The sequence below is a fragment of the Monodelphis domestica genome, chromosome 5 (assembly GCF_027887165.1).
Source record: "Monodelphis domestica isolate mMonDom1 chromosome 5, mMonDom1.pri, whole genome shotgun sequence".
NCBI lineage: Eukaryota > Metazoa > Chordata > Mammalia > Didelphimorphia > Didelphidae > Monodelphis > Monodelphis domestica.
In genome coordinates this window covers 171,269,969-171,286,703 of record NC_077231.1, presented here as the reverse complement: position 1 = coordinate 171,286,703, position 16,735 = coordinate 171,269,969, and the positions used below count along the sequence as shown (strand labels likewise).

General features: G+C 34.7%; 1 protein-coding gene and 1 pseudogene across 1 annotated transcript in view; one reads left to right on the top strand and one right to left on the bottom strand.

The window, feature by feature from the left end:
- The window catches only part of COG5 (component of oligomeric golgi complex 5), a 441,109-nt gene that overhangs the window by 239,626 nt on the left and 184,748 nt on the right, over window positions 1-16,735 (top strand). The window lies entirely within an intron of this gene.
- On the bottom strand, window positions 9,883-10,676 carry LOC103100090 (sushi domain-containing protein 3-like; annotated as a pseudogene).

Below are 16,735 nucleotides of genomic sequence, written 5' to 3'. Positions count from 1 at the left end.
GGGGATTATCTGGCAAGATAAAAATCAAGGAATCATATGAAGACAATTGCAAAACACTTCACACAGAGTCAGATCTAAACAAAAGGGACAAATCTCTCCTTTCTATTTTATTTGATAAACTAACTTGTTGGCAGAGATCATGTACTTCATAAAGAGTTTTGAGTAGTCATTGGTGTGTATCTGTTATGAATGAATAAATCATATTAAATTTTTATAGTTCAGGTTGTTCCTCTTTTGCCATCTTTATTCTTGTGATTTGTTGTTAATGTTTATCTTTGTACTAATAATTGAAATGGCTAATTTTACAGAGGCTTTTTTTCCTAAATGACTTCCACATCAATATCCAGCTATTTTATTTCTTTTAGGATAAAGTCAGTTTTGGTGGGGTTTGTAATTCATTTCTTTCTGTCTCCAATGACTCTGGACTCTTTAATTCCAGGAACTATTTATGATAGCCATAAATCTTTTTTGTCTTTTAGTTTTTAATCTTGAGCTGTATTTTTCTAGTATAGTTATCTTTTCCAATGCCTCACTTTCCATTGAAATCATTAAATGTTAAAACATATTATTTAAATTTGGATTATGTTAGCAAGTTTTTCTTGAGATCTACATATATTCAAAATTATTTGATGTAGATTTTGAGCTGCTCAGTCTATAATTTTTTTTTCTGATGAATTACAACCTCTGGTTTCATTTTGCTGATTTACTCAGCCACCATCTGTGTAATTATCACTAGATAAACATCACACCATTTCAGATAAATAGATAAAGAGGTGGAAAGCCAGTATTATTAATGTTTATACCAGGGACCTAGAACAGAAGAAGTTAATTGCCAATAATTGCTCTGATCACAAAGAAAAGATTGATAATATGGAGAAGTCTTATCTTCCACATCTGGTTAATTAAACTCCAAATATAGTGGGTTTTTGGTAGCTTCTTAGGACTATGTTCATGGCTATAAGTCTTTCCTCAAATCCCACATACATAAATTCATGCTGTTTAGCTGGTAAAGAATGTGCTTTAGATTAAGGTCTTTATATGCTTTGCAGTTTTTGTCTTATCACAAATAGAACTCCCTTTACATTAATTCAGAAAAATTGACAGAAGGCTACAAAATTATAATGTGATCCTTATTAATTTAAAAAATTAATTAATTATCTTAATTTATTTTTATTTTTCATTTATTCTACTATACTCTGATCTGGTAAAGTTAGATATTTAGATTACTGCATTTAGTTCTGAGGGCTACATTGTTAAATTGAAAAAAGTTCAGGATTATTTGAATGAAATATACATGTTTAGGCAACAAAAGAAATGACTTAGATTATAACATTGTCAATTTTTATAGATTTTTATAGGGTTGTTAAAAGGAAAAACATACTGAGGGGTAAAAATTATAAGGAAGACGACTTTGATTCGATATGGGGAAGAACTTACTAAGACTTAAAAATGTCTAAAATTACTACTTGCTATTACTAGAAACACTACTGTAGCCTGTGTGATCACTTGTTGAGAATCTTGTAATGGAGATTTATGCTTTATCTCATTTAGAGTAGTGACTTCTAAGTTCCTTTCTAATTCTTAAAATTCTAATTTCAAATGTCTAACAAGATTTTTTCTCTCTGTCTTCATGTGGTTATCACCCTAATTCAAACCATCTTAGCTACTTCAGAAACTTTGGTCTACCTATCTCAAGTCTCTTCTCTCATATATATATATATATATAGTTGCCAAAGTGTTATTCCTAAAGTGCATGTCTTAAGTAGTTCCATGTTATCTTTAGGATTATGGAAAAAATAAATTTCACTCTGAATTTTCTTTAAAGTCTTGTCAGGAAACAATTTTCTTTGTCAAGAAAACCCCTAATGGGGTCATGGAGAGACAGATGTGATTGAACAACAAAAACATTATAGTGAGAAGCACTGATATTAAGACCTCTTTTAAGAGATGTTCTTTGCTTGAATTTAGAGAAGGTCCAGTACATACTTCTTCATAGTATATTCTTATAATAGCAACATTTAAGCTCATTACTTTAGTTAGTGTGTTCTTTGGGTCTTTACGTTTCTGTAAGATAAAATACAAAATCCAAGTAAAGTGGCCAAATCCTTGCTTTCAATAAATTTATTCAATCTCAAAAAGAAAATAATTATGTAGCATATATAGAATATTTATAATTGAATCAGCAAGATAAAAAGAAATATCCATTTCATAAGCCATGAATCACATGATTTGAAGAAAATTTTAATACTTAAAAGCTTTTATTCAATGTTTCTGACCTCAACCACTTAATCTCTCACCTCAGTGAACACAAGCATGCTTGCATGTTTGTGACTTGGAGCCTAACTAATATGGATCTCCATGGAACCTAGTTGATGATTATATCTAGCTACTCAATTAAAGAAAGTACTGAAATATCAGACTGAGCTGAATATATTCCATATAAAGCTCTCAGAGCCTCAGCCTGAAAGGGAACAATGTGTCTGGCCTTTACGAATGGGGAGTGGAAGCCCTAGCTGGTTCTAGCACTAACCCCTAATAGATTCCTGAGGGCAGGAACTCAAGTCCCTTCAAGTCCTTCATCCCTTCATGCCAGGAGACTGACTTGCAGTAGTAAAATCTTAGAATCTATGCAAAAATGGAAGGAAGATGCCTCCAAAACGAAAAATTCCTAAAGTCTACAGAAAATTGAGACAAAAAACTTAAAAGCCAATAGGCCAAAATTGAGAACCTAAAAAACCCCTCCGACCTTCAAACAGAAAAACCAACAAAGGATGTAATAAATCAGAAGAATTTTACCTTTTGAATAAAACCTCAAAAAAAAAGAAGTAAAATCAATTTGAACAAATATAACATGAAAGAAAAAATCTGATATTACTATATAAAAGAGAGAATCATAAGAATTCCCCCGAAATCATGAGAAAAACAGCAAATCTCCCATCCCAAGAATGGTTGAAAAAAAGTAAGGAAAGATATTAAAAGAAGAAAGTGTTACTAAATTTAATATAGAAACCAGAGCTATTCATATATGATCATAAAACAAATAATTCAGTAGGGAAAATTATATATTTGATGGAGAATTTCTCTAAAAAATAAAAGTTCAGAGAGAAAATGAGATAATCAAAATATAAACATGCTAGATTGAAGGAAAATCTGGCAGTATAAAAGCAAAAGGCAACAACATTAAGGGAAGATATTCATTTTATACACGTTGAGTCAACCACCCTTAAATATGAGATATACAAAAACAACAGAAATGACAGGTTTCCACTTCTGGGATATTGGTGGTGTCCTAGGCACTAAATTAACACAGATCCCTGATGAATGTCTCAGTAAAACTCAAAAGCACACTAGAAAGAACAATGGTAATAAAGAGGAAAGAGAATCATTTCTAAATTTTTCACATCAAATCGAAAACTGTCCATAAAGTTGGTCGAGATCATGTTTGTGAGTAGAATGGAGACAAGGTAGGGAAAATACCAAACATTCTGGCTCTGCCACAGGAGAGAGGCTTCCAGGAGGGATCACTAAAAAAGAGAGAGGACTCTAGACTTCTGGGTAAACATGGCAGCAGTCTAGACGCAGGACACTTCCTCTCCTCAGCATTTTCTGATATAGACTACCTTAAAAGACAAAAAAACCCAAATTCATTTGAATGAAGGAACTCTACAGTAGGGCACAGCATTGAAGGTATGTGGCATTTGGGCATTGCCACACTATAAGGGAGTGAGAAAGCTCCCACCAAAACGCAATCTAATCTACCTTCCCCCACCCCACCTACGGAGTCAGAGTCAGAACCAGCGCGTGCCAGAATCAGTAAGTGAGCAAGGGTCCCCTCTAGAGTGAGTGAGGGACCAAACAGAAAAGGAAATTCAAAACATTATAACAGAAAACCAGGCCTTATGGACCAGAATTAGGCATCTGGAAACCAATGATCTTGCAAAATAGCAAGAATTAATAAAGCAAAGTCAAAAGACTGACAAAATAGAAGAAAACATAAAATATCTCACTGAAGAGGTGATGGATCAGGAAAACAGAGCACGAAGAGACAATTTGAGAATCATTGGTCTACCTGAAAACCCAGAAATGAACAGAAATCTTGACATCATAAGAAAAGAAATCATCCAAGAAAACTGCCCTGATGTGCTCGAACAAGGTGGGGAAATAGACATTGAAAGAGTTAATAGAACATCCTCTACACTAAATCCTCAAAAGATAACTTCCTGGAACGTAATTGCCAAATTCAAGAGCTTCCAAACTAAGGAGAAAATTTTACAGGAAGCCAAAAAGAGACAATTCAGATACCAAGGAGCACCAATCAGGATCACACAAGCCCTGGCAGCTTCCACACTAAAGGACCGCAAGACTTGGAATATGATATTCAGAAAGGCAAGAGAATTGGGTCTTCAACCAAGATCACCTATCCATCAGAACTGACTATATACTTCAAGGGGAAAGTATGGACATTCAACAAAATAGAAGATTTTCAAGTATTTGTAAAGAAAAGACAAGAACTAAGTTTGATATCCAAACACAAAGATCAAGAGAAACATGAAAAGGTAAATAAGAAAGAGAAGGAAAGGGGGAAAATGTTTTGTTTTTATTCAAAATTTCTTCTTTAAGAACTACAATGAGAACAAATTATATGCACTATATGTTTGTGTGTGTGTGTGTGTGTGTGTGTGTGTACATATATATATATATTTATGTATATATATATATATGGGGGAAATGGTATTTGTAACTCTCAAAATTATATTCACTATTATAGTAATTAGAAGAATCATCCACAGGAAGAGATTAGGATAATAAGTGCTATAAGATGATATGCAAAAAAAGAAAAAGGGAGGGGGGAATCAAAGGTGGCACCAAGAGATACTTGAAGACATAAAATAAATAGGATAATCTTTATCACACAAAGATATGCATGTGAAGGGGAGGGGAAGAATACTCTTATAAGGAGAGGAAGAGAATGCTAATAGGTAATACTTAAACATTACTCATTGAAATCAATTCTGAGAGGGAAGAGCATTTGGATCCATTGGGATCTTGAATTCTATCTTATGCTATAGGGAAAGTGAGAAGGTAAAACTAAGGAGGGTAGGAGGGAGGAAGTACAAAAAGGGAGTGAAAGGGGGGGGGTGATTTATCAGACTCTAAAAAGATAAGAAGGGAACAAAAAGGGAGGGGCCAGAAAGGGAAACATATTAAGGGAGGGGATTAGGGGGATTGATTAAAAGCAAACAACCGGTTTAAAAGAATATGGCAAAAGAAGAAAGGAACTAGGAGAGCATATCAAAATGCTGTGGAATACACAAGTGACAATCATAACTTTGAACATGAATGGGACGAACTCATCCATAAAATGGAAATAAATAGGAGAGTGTATTAGAATCCAAAATCCTACCATATGTTGTCTACAAGAGACATACATGAGGCGAGTAGATACTCATAAGATCAGAATTAAAGGGTGGAGCAAGACCTATTGTGCCTCAAATGATAGAAAGAAGGCAGGAGTTGAAATCATTATATCTGACAAAGACAAAGTAAAAACAGATCAGATTAAAAGGGATAGGGAAGATAAATACATCCTGATAAAAGGGAGTATAGACAATGAGGAAATATCAGTAATCAACATGTATGCACCAAATGGTATAGCATCCAAATTTCTAAAGGAGAAACTAGTGGAACTGAAGGAGGAAATAAATAGTAAAATTATACTAGTGGGAGACCTGAACCTACCACTATCAAATTTACATAAATCAAAAAATAAATGAGGTAAGAGATGTGAATGAAATCTTAGAAAAATTAGAGTTAATAGATATATGGAGAAAAATAAATAAGGACAAAAAGGAAGACACTTTCTTTTTAGCAGCACATGATATATTCATAAAGATTGACCATGTACTTTGTCATAAAAACATGGCAAATAAATGCAGAAAGGCAGAAATAATAAATGCAACCTTTTCTGATCATAACACAATAAAAATAATAATCAGTAAGGGTATATGGAGAGGCAAATCAGAAATAAAATAATATTATTCTCCAAAATCAGTTAGAGAACAAATCATGGAAACAATTAATAATTTCGTTGAAGAAAATGACAATGACGAGACACCCTTTCAAAATCTACGGGATGCAGCCAAAGCAGTATTCAGGGCAAAATTTATATCTTGAGTTCATATATTAACAAATAAGGAAGGGGTGGAGGTTAATGAATTGGACATGCAAATCAAAAAACTTGAAAGCAAACAAAATAGAAATTCCCAGAAGAAAACTAAATTAGAAATCCTAAAAATTAAGGGAGAAATTAATAAAATTGAAAGTGAAAGAACTATTGAACTAATCAGAAGCTGGTATTTTGAAAAAAAACAAATAAAATAGATAAAGTATTGGTCAATATAATAAAAAAAGGAAAGAAGAAAACCAAATTAACAGTATCATAGATGAAAAGGGAGAGCTCACCTCCAATGAAAAGGAAATTAGGGCAATCATTAAAAACTATTTTGCCCAATTATATGGCAATAAATATGCCAATCTAGGTGATATGGATGAATATTTACAAAAATATAAATTGTGTAGATCAACAGAAGAAGAAATAGAATTCTTAAATAATTCCATATCAGAAAAAGAAATTGAACAAGCCATCAAAGAACTCCCATAGAACAAATCCTCAGAGCCTGATGGATTCACAAGTGAATTCTATCAAATATTCAAAGAACAGCTAATCCTAATAGTATACAAACTATTTGACATAATAAGCAAAGAGGGAGTTCTACCTAATTCCTTTTACGACAGAAATATGGTAGTGATTCCAAAGCCAGGCAGGTCAAAAACAGAGAAAGAAAACTATAGACCAATCTCCTTAGTGAACATAGATGCAAAAATCTTAAATAGGATACTAGCAAACAATCTGGAACAATCTCTAGGACTGTATGCAGAGAGAAAGGAGTAGAATCAGGAGAACATTATACCCAGATACTGATACACTGCGGTATAATCGAATGTAAGGGACTTTTCCATTAGTGGCAGTGCATTGATCCTGAACAACTTGGAGGGATCTTTGAGAAAGAACACTATCCACATTCAAAGGAAAAACTGTGGGAGTTGAAACACCGAAGAAAAACAACTGTTTGATTCCATGGGTCTAGGGGGATATGAGTGGGGATGTAGACTCTAAATGAATATCCTGGTGTAAACATTAATAGCATGGAAATAGGTTCTGATCAAGGACACATGTAATACCCAGTGGAATTGCTTGTTGGCTATGTGATGGATGGGGGCAGGGGAGGGTGGAATAGAATATGATTTTTATAACCAAGGAATAATGTTTGAATTTGACCAAATAAAAATAAATTAAAATGTTTTTTTAAAAAAAATAAATAAATAAAAATGAGAGGGCACTTCTGAGCATTATATACATATAAAAATAGAAAAAGAGCTTTAAATTACATCACTGCATTCCATTTGGTTCACTTTTGTATGTTAATCATCATATCCATGTGCCGTTCTATCACAAATAAGCATTATTATTATTCATTCTAAATTCCTCATCCAAAATATAGGATAAGGAGCAAAATTTAAAGACAAAATTCAGTTAAATGTAATTGGTTGCCTTTTGCATTGGCAAAACTATAATAAATAATAATAGATAATAGATTATAACTAAATGTATTCATTAGCTTGCAAGGCATTTTGCTGGGATGTAAGTATTTAGAGATTAAACAAGATAGAAATTCTGCCCCATCTCGTAGGAAAAGAAATAAAGCACATATAATGTGCTGGACACTGTCCTATATACTTTGTAAATATCTCATTTGAAGGGATAAAATATTCATGCAAATAAGCATTATGAAAGGCAGAATTCTATTCCATTCAATAAGAACTTATTAAGCACCAATTATAGGTAAAATAAAGTACACTGGGCCTACAAAAACAAAATAGACTGGCTTTCAATAAGATTATAATCTACTCTCTCTCAAACTACTTTTCCTCAAGCTACTCACTTCCCATGACCTACTCCTCCACTCCACCTCAGCTATAAATAAGCAAAGATAGTCAGAATCTTGATCTTGCCATTACATAAGAATATGGCACTCTCATATTCAAGAATTCTAAATCTCTTTAATCCAACCATGCTCTTATTTGATTTTTACCTTTTCCTCTCTATCACCTTATATAACCCTTCTCTTCCATCTACACTGTCATCTTGATCTTTTGGCCCCTTAAATTCTCTCCAAGGCCACCTCTCTTGCAATAGTCACTCTCTTACCAGTCTTGACTTTCTGGTGAAACAATTCAACTCTATAGTGACCTCTGTTGAATTGTTAACCCTTTGACTTGAACCACTCATAAGAAAATGGAAACAATCAGGCAACCCTTCTGATGAGGTCCACCAAAAATTTAGTTATATAACCTCAACTGGAATCTCACTGCTTCCACATACTCTTCTTATATCTGCCTCATCAACTCACTATCCCATGAAGTAGCACTTCTAAACTTTTCATCCTTCCTCAAACCAACCCCAAACCCCCTTTCCTTCTACCCACTCATTTAGCTTAGGAACTTATATTTTACAGATAAATTTGCAGCCATTCACCTGGGACGACTTACCTTCTGCCTTTAGCTCCTCCTTAACCCTCGTCTCACTTGATGAAGTCACTTTACATTTCATCAAGGCCAACCCCTCTACCTGTTCAAATGATCCCATTCCATCCATCTTCAGTAGATTACCTCCTCTGTCTTTCCCACTCTTTCACTTATTTTCAATCTCTCCGTATTTACTAAATCCTTCCTTACTGCCTATAAGCCTGTGCATGTTTCCCCATCTTTAAAAAACCCTTTAATCTTCCATTCTCACTAAATTATCCTATATCTCTTTTGCTTTTTGTAGGCAGAAACACCTTGAAAAGGGAATCTGCAATAGATACCTCCACTTTTTCTCTTCCCACTCTTCTTAACTTTTTATAGCCAGGTTTACTAATCTTATCATACCACCATAACTGCTCTTCCCATGTTACCAGTGATGTCTTAGTTAAGAAATCCAACAACCTTTTCTCAATCCTTAATTTCCTCACCCTCTTAGCAGTATTTAACATGGTCATTCACCTTGAGATTCTTCTCTCTGGGTTTTTGGGCTATGCCTCTTTTCTGGTTCTTTTACCCTCCTACTTCTTCAAAGAAGCATGGAGTGACAAATCTCATATCTTCTTGGTAATTTTGTAACATTCACTTTTGATTATGTTGTATTGTTTAGTTTTTTCATGTATATTATCATCGTCATTGGCTACTTTATTGTTTCATCTCTTCTTCCTTAATCTATGACAGTTTATATAAGCCTTCTATATTTCTCCAATTTCATCATTTCTTTCAATTACATTCTTGTATTGCAATTCCTTGAGTTTCTCCCTAATCCATGAATTTTGTTTCCCCTTCTCACTCTCCTAAAAGCTGTTATATGGTAACAAATGTGGGAACTTTTATATCAGTGACCTCCTTGGGGATTATAGGAGAATATACCTAGTGTTAAGATTAAAATTAGTTTCTCTACTAAAAGTATTATATTTTTATGAGGTTTATTTTTTTAGAAATAAATATTTTATTGTCATTTTCTTATTCTACCAAGCAAAAATACGTTTTAAAAATGTTTCCCCATTTGCAAATTTACAAAAGAAATTCGGGTTAAAGGAATTCAGCAGCTGAAAGGTTATACTCCTTGATGACATTCAAAGCAGTAAAATTGACAATTTGCTATTTCCATTTTTGTGTAAGATCACAATAGGATTTTTTTGTGACAGCTATGATTTCAATTGATTAGCTAGTTAACAGCCAGCATCACTGTTCAATATCAACAATGGTTATAATACTCAAGTTAATAACCCTAGAAGCATGTTTGAATACAATCTTCAGATACAGATGAATTATCCCAACAAATGCTTGACACTGTCTTGTCAATGAAGTTTTTAAGGCACATAGAGTGAGGTCTCCTTGCAGTTTCTGGTCTGGGTCCCACAAAATAATTCTGCCCTTTTTTGGCTAACCAGGGATATATGTTGTAGGCTTCTTGGGAATCCTCATGTCTTCTCCAGAAACTTCAAACAGGTGAATTGTGCTCACTGTTGGTAGACCAACACTGACTCGTGGAAGAAAGTGTCTTCCATGTGGCATCTGGCCTTGTTGCTCCATAGACCATAAGTCATTTTCATTTTGCTGATAAGTGTTCATATTATTCCCTCTCCATCCTACATGGTCTTCCTGATTCCTGGAAAAACCTGGGTTGTCATATGCAGCCTCTGCATTCTCTCCAACACTTAATGACATATTCCTGACCCTATTGTTGTTGCTGTTGTTTCGACCCTTGTAGCCAAAGTGAGCAGCTTGCATATCTTCCAGTTCTTCGCTTCTGAGTTGGTACTAAAACTGCATATCTCTTTCAGTTTGACGCCATTCATTCTTCTTCACACACTTGAAGAGACAACAGGTTAAAAATGCGACGGACATCAGTGGGATGATGGCGCAGCTTATAATGGAGGCAATCACAGCAACCTTAAACCCAAAGGTTTCATAGATGGGTAGAGCCTTGCATGTCAGTGTCCCATTTGTGCACTCTGTGCCATTCTCTCTCCAGATGCAAGTAACGATGCATTGTCCCTGCATCTGGTGGCCTATAGGGCAATGGAACATCATTATCGTCCCAAGAGTAGTACCACTGCTGGCGATCACTTGGAATGTGCCCCCTTGAGGTGGAGAGGCTTGGCTACACTGACCTGTGCGGTTCTCGGGCACGGGATCCCAACTGCCATCCGCCAGCACTGATGTCCGGGACACATCGAGGCCCGATGCCGCCGTGGCTGTGGACATTGCTCCGTGCCGCTTTGCACTGTACCCCCTGTCGCCTCCCCCAGGGGCCCCAGGTTCCAGCAAGAACTGGAGAGACAGTGCACTGAGAGAGCCGGGGAAGAAGAGAAGGGACACAAAAGGAAGAGGAGGTGGAGGAAAGAGAGAAGAGCGGAGTAGGCAGCGAAAGGGCAGCAGCTGGCAGTCCTGTACAGTCCGGTCAGTTCTCTATACTGCACAGCTCTCCTCGTTTTTTTCCTGCCTCCTTCCTTATCTCTCGAGCACCCAGCCCAGCCCGGCAAGAAACCACTCAGCTTTGAAATGGTGACAGCTCTATGCAGCCCCGGTAGGGTGCAGGGTCCCAAGTGCACTGCTGCTGTTCCTGGCCAGCCCGCAGGCTGGGGCTGGGGCTGGGCTTTTATTAAAGATTAAGAAATAAAGAAAATACAAAATAAGAAAGCACATGCCTAGGCACAACCACTTACTCTACATCTTGCCTGCTAGGTAGAGAGCCGCGTGTCCTTGGAAGCGGAAGCAGGGAGAGAGTGGGTAGGCGGTACAGTCAGTTTAAATACCCATTTTGTTCTCGCACTCAGGTGAGGACTCAGGGAGATTATAGGGTATTTTGGGAACTTAAACGACTTCTGGGAATTGAAGTTGGGGGTTCAAATCTCCAATTTACATTTTCCCGTTTGATCCTAATTGGGAAAGATTTTCCCCAAAAGCATCATGAAAACAATCAACTTAAAGATTACAATAATTTGAGGATAAGAGGAAAAAAGAACAAGACCAATAATTGCTAGATGCATTGACAAAAAGCCAGTTAGGGGGAAGTCCCCTTTGGCATGAAAGTATAGATACAAATAAATGTTCAATCAACCACACCCAATGTTCATTCTTGATCTTCTCGTGCAGCTTATGGTCTAGAGGCATCTTCATGGTATCTTCTCCAAACAGTTCAGCTTCTGGATTCGGAGAGGTGGCATGTTTTTTAACGTAAAATTCTTCTCAAAAGGAATTTAAACTTTGTAATTTAAAATAATAATATTTTTACATTTCCCTGTGAAGAGGGTGATTGAAAAACAGTATCACTTAGGGATGCATGGCTGAGTTATGAGGTATATGAATCAATTGGCAAGAGAAATTAAAAAGACATCAGAAAAATCCAAATTAAAAAAAAATTCTGGATGAAAATATAGACTCTCTAAGTCTTATGTGTAAAAATTCCAAGTAAAGGAAAAATAAATCTATAACAGGTTCTTGAATCAGGGTCCAATTAAAATGATGTAAACAAGTAAGCATTTACCCAGTCAGTAGCCAGGACTACAGAAAATGTGCCACACTATGAAAGACAGAAATGGGACTAGATTATAGGAGCCAGGTAGGAGCCACGTTTGGGATACTCATCTGTAAGTATTTTCACTATGAGTGTGGAGACAGGGAAGGCCTACATCTTAATGTATGTTAAACGTCGCAACCTTGAGTCTTCACACTAATATATCCTGTGTGCTCTTTGTGGCAATAATCAGGTTTAGTTTTTTTTTTTTTTTCAGAATTTACTGTTTATATGTGTATTATACATTTTAACTCTTCAAGAAATGTAAATTTCAAACAACTAATTTTAGGAAATTAATCACAAATCAATTTCACATGAAGTATCTTTATCCTTGATTGAGTTGGCTTCAAACTATATTTTAATAAATTTATTTTTATTTTATTAATTGTATTAAAACATTTTTTATTTTATTTATTATTGCAATATAATAAAACATTCTACTCAGTTCTTTCTAATACTATTTTGAGCACACAATACTTCTTAGATTTTATTTTATTATCTTGAGACTTATATTGTTTTTTGCTTAGTGTGTTTGATATAGGAAAGCCTATCTGACTATATAATATGCCTGTTTCATTAATGAGTCCACATATTATGTGATTTTATCATAAGAAAATATGCCATGTTCCTCATTTCTCTAATCAAACAAAATTTCCTCACGGCTCGTATTTAGTGATAAGTCAAAATGAATGTGATAAACAGAGTGATGTAAGTTCAGAAACAGTAGAGAGTTCTTTGATGGCTATTTTTCAAAAGTGGCATAAATCATCTTTACAAGTGTATTTTCTTCTTACTCTCAATTCAGCCATTTAGTAAATACTCGCTGCATGTGAGGGACTGTTAGAGACATAGGATATGTTTCTATCGAAAAGAACACAATATCTGTTCTAAAGTCAGAGTGAAATAGAGAGGATAAAGCCTGTTTTAAGAAGCATAGTAAAAGAGTTTTAGCTCCCTAGACAAAGTGCTATAGAAAACTATTAGGAGAGAACATTTTAAACTGAAGAAAAGAAGAACATAATACCTGGAATGAAACTTGAAGGAGGAAAGGTTTTCAACAGGTTGAGATTAGAAAAGATGTTTTATATGAGAGTGACAGTCTATAGGAATGTATAGATGCAGAAGATGGAAAAATTATTATTTTTTCAATCAAGGTGATATTCTGATTCTTTACTGTGTTGTAGGCTCCTCAAAGGCAATGCCATTGCAATACAAGCTAAGCTTTTTCTACCAAGGTGGAAAGCTTTTTCATTAAGGATTTTTGGTTGATTTTTTCAGAGTGACTTTTATCCAGTGACTTGCCTAGCCAAAATCAGAGATGTTTATCACCAGGTTATCTGCTCGTTGTGAATTTATTTTTTCCATAACAACATATGAAACAATTAAAAATACAAACTGTCCTTTGGACTTACATTAACTACTTTCCATTTCACAATGATTTTTGCAGTTGGCAGAAAATCAAACAAAGGAAGTCATTGAGTTCTTGAGTGAGCTAAAGGTTCTATATTAAGAGAAAAGTTTGGAAGAAGGATGAGTTTACGAGAGGAAAAGTTTATAATATGTATAGCTATCTTTTTAAATGAAATTTATTATTTACATACTTTTTAACATTCTTTAAAAATTTGAGTCTCAAATTCTTTTTTACCCTCTAGTCCCTCCCCCAACTCACTGAGAAGGTAAGCAATATGGTACATATTACACCTGTGAAATCATGTTGCAAAAAAAGCAAGAAAAATAAAATGAGCAGATTTTGTTTCTGTTTATACTCAGAGTTCATCAATTCTCTCTCTGGAGGTACATAATATTTTTCATCAAGTCCTTTGGAATTGTCTTTGATCATTGTATTGATCAGAGTAGCTAAATCTTTCACAGCTGATAACCACTTATAATTTTGCTGTTACTATGTACAGTGATCTGATTCTGTTCACTTTGCATCAGTTCTTATAGATCTTTCAATGTTTTTCTGAAACCATCCTTCTCATCATTTCTCATAACACAAGAGTATTCCATCACAATTAAATAACTAGTATGCATGTGTGTTACTCAATCCATACTTTGATCTTTGTTGCAAAATTGTGTGCTTGGTGATTTGCTTGTTATCTCTCCCATTAAATTCATAAACTGCTTGAAGGCAGGGACTAACTTTTGATTCTTTTTCTATCCCTAGTGCCTAATACAGTGCCTAGCATGTAATAGTCACTTAATAAATATTTATGGACTGACTAAAAACTGGTGGAAAATATGGTTTAGTATCAAGAAATAAGCCAAATCAAGTATTTGTAAAATAATCAGAAAATTCATATCTGCATATTACAATTTTATCAAAGAAAAATATTTTGGCATTAGTTGTCATAAGCACATTATGAAGAAGGAAATTCAGATATTAACATAAAGGAAATCAGTCAACAAGCATCTATTGTTATTAAAGCATTTACTATTAGTATGGGAGTAATTTTGCAACCAGCTATCACCATATGATCAGATTGTCAACTGATTAGAGCAAGGTAAAAATCTACTAAATTTCAATTATTTATGAGGATGAGAAAACACTTCAATTATTTTGGCTTCAAAATAACCTGATTAGTGAACTCAATTCTTTAATTTGAGAAATGGACAAGGATAATGACAATGAGCCTATTACCCTACCATAGAGAACATTAGTGCTATTATAAATAAAAATGAATCTGGGGGCTTATTATTAGACATATAAGCTTTCATTAGTAAATAGAAAGCTAGATAAAAGCAGTTTTATAGCCTTTCTAACTAGGTAAAGATCTAGTCCCCCATCTGTGAGCCAGCTCACAGATTTCCAGAGATCAAAAGATAAGGTAAGAGTCCAGAGGAAAAACCAGCCCAAAGACAAGTACGGAAGCAAACAGAGTGACTCTGCTTCCTGTGCTGGCTTTTCAAACCTAAGCTCCTCCTCACTTTTCCTTGGCCAGTGGCTTTCAAAGGTCATACCATCTAGCTTCCATGTTGACAGTTAAACCAGGCCATCAGATTGTCAGACATGATAAGCAACTCTGTGACTCCTATGTCCCACCACTGAGGTGCCATAGGATGGAGATATTTTACTTCACACAGTGCAAAAATGGATATTACAAAGAGATCTCAATATGTCAGAAACAATCTTATCCAATAAATACCTGATCTTTCTTTTATAGTAAATGGAAATCAAGGGCAACACTGGTTTAGAATACATGTTCATTTCAAAAATATGAAGGACAATAATTCAGAGTTATGAGCAATATTGTCTTGTCCAAATAGGAAAAACAAAACAATTGATGGAAAAGCAATCTATAGAGAACCAGAAGGAAAGTACATGCCAATCAAGTGGAGATTGTTTGAACATTATAACATATAAATAGAATTTTATTGCATTCCAAAAAATTATGAATATAATGAATAAGAAACTTGGGAAGATTTGTATGAGCTAAGGAAGAAAGAATCAGAACAAGAACAACTTTTATGATGATCACAAGAATATAAAGGAGACAAGCAGTGAACGACTTGAGAATTGAGGTCATATGCAGTGGCCAGTTATAGCCTCAGACAACTGATGGTGAAACATAGTCTCTGTTTTAGCAGAGAAGAGATTGGCTGAAGGTGCAGAATAATGAATATGTTTTCAGCTGTAGGCAGTGTAGAGATTTGTTTTGCTGGAGAGTATAATTTTTACAAGAGAGGAATGTCTTTGAAAAATCAGGGGGTTGGGAGTGGTTGAAAAGTAATGATGTTATGAAAAAAGGAAGGAGTGTCAGTAAAGCATTTTAAAAGAAAAAAGAAGCATACAGAGAGTTTGGCACAAGATGCAACTCAGCCAGATCTCAGCAGGAATGTTCTTAAGTAAAACTGTAATAAGGTTGATAAATTGACATGGAGAAGAGATCTGACAGCTTTTTTTGTAAAGATATGTTCTTATCAGAGGTGATAGTGAGATGACTTTATTTATATCCTACTGCCTTAGTTTTTGTGGATGTGGTCACCACACTGAATAAAATAAAATCAAGCAGTTAGAAAAGAATATGTTTTACTGAGACAATTTTAGAGGCTCTCTGTATCAATCAGAAGTTTGTATTAATACCTTAAAATGATTTTTAAAAGTTATCAGTATTATTTACTAATCTCTTTAATAAATTAAAGAGATTATGTATATATTCATCAAGGAGAACAAGAAAAAGAGAACCACAAGCTTTCTCAGATAATTTTCTAAAGTGAACCACATCCTCTTGGTGGACCAACAGATGAGCACAGAAAATACCAAATCCTGCTATGTCTTATCTTCTTGGATTTTAGAAAAACACCCTACCAAAAACATGCATCTATAAAAAAGTTCTTTAACAAGTTTCCAGAATGCATTCCAAAATCACTTAATATTCTATGATGTGACCATAGATGAATCTACTTACTTTTTCTACTGAATCTGTTATGAGGAGTTTTATTAAGTTCATTCTGTCTCATCAAGAGCAGAAGTTGTATGTCTAAGAAGTTTTTTTGTTAATATTATTCTGTCTCTTTAAGAATCAGAGCAGAGAGATTTACCCTCCATTTCTTTAAGAGGCAGAC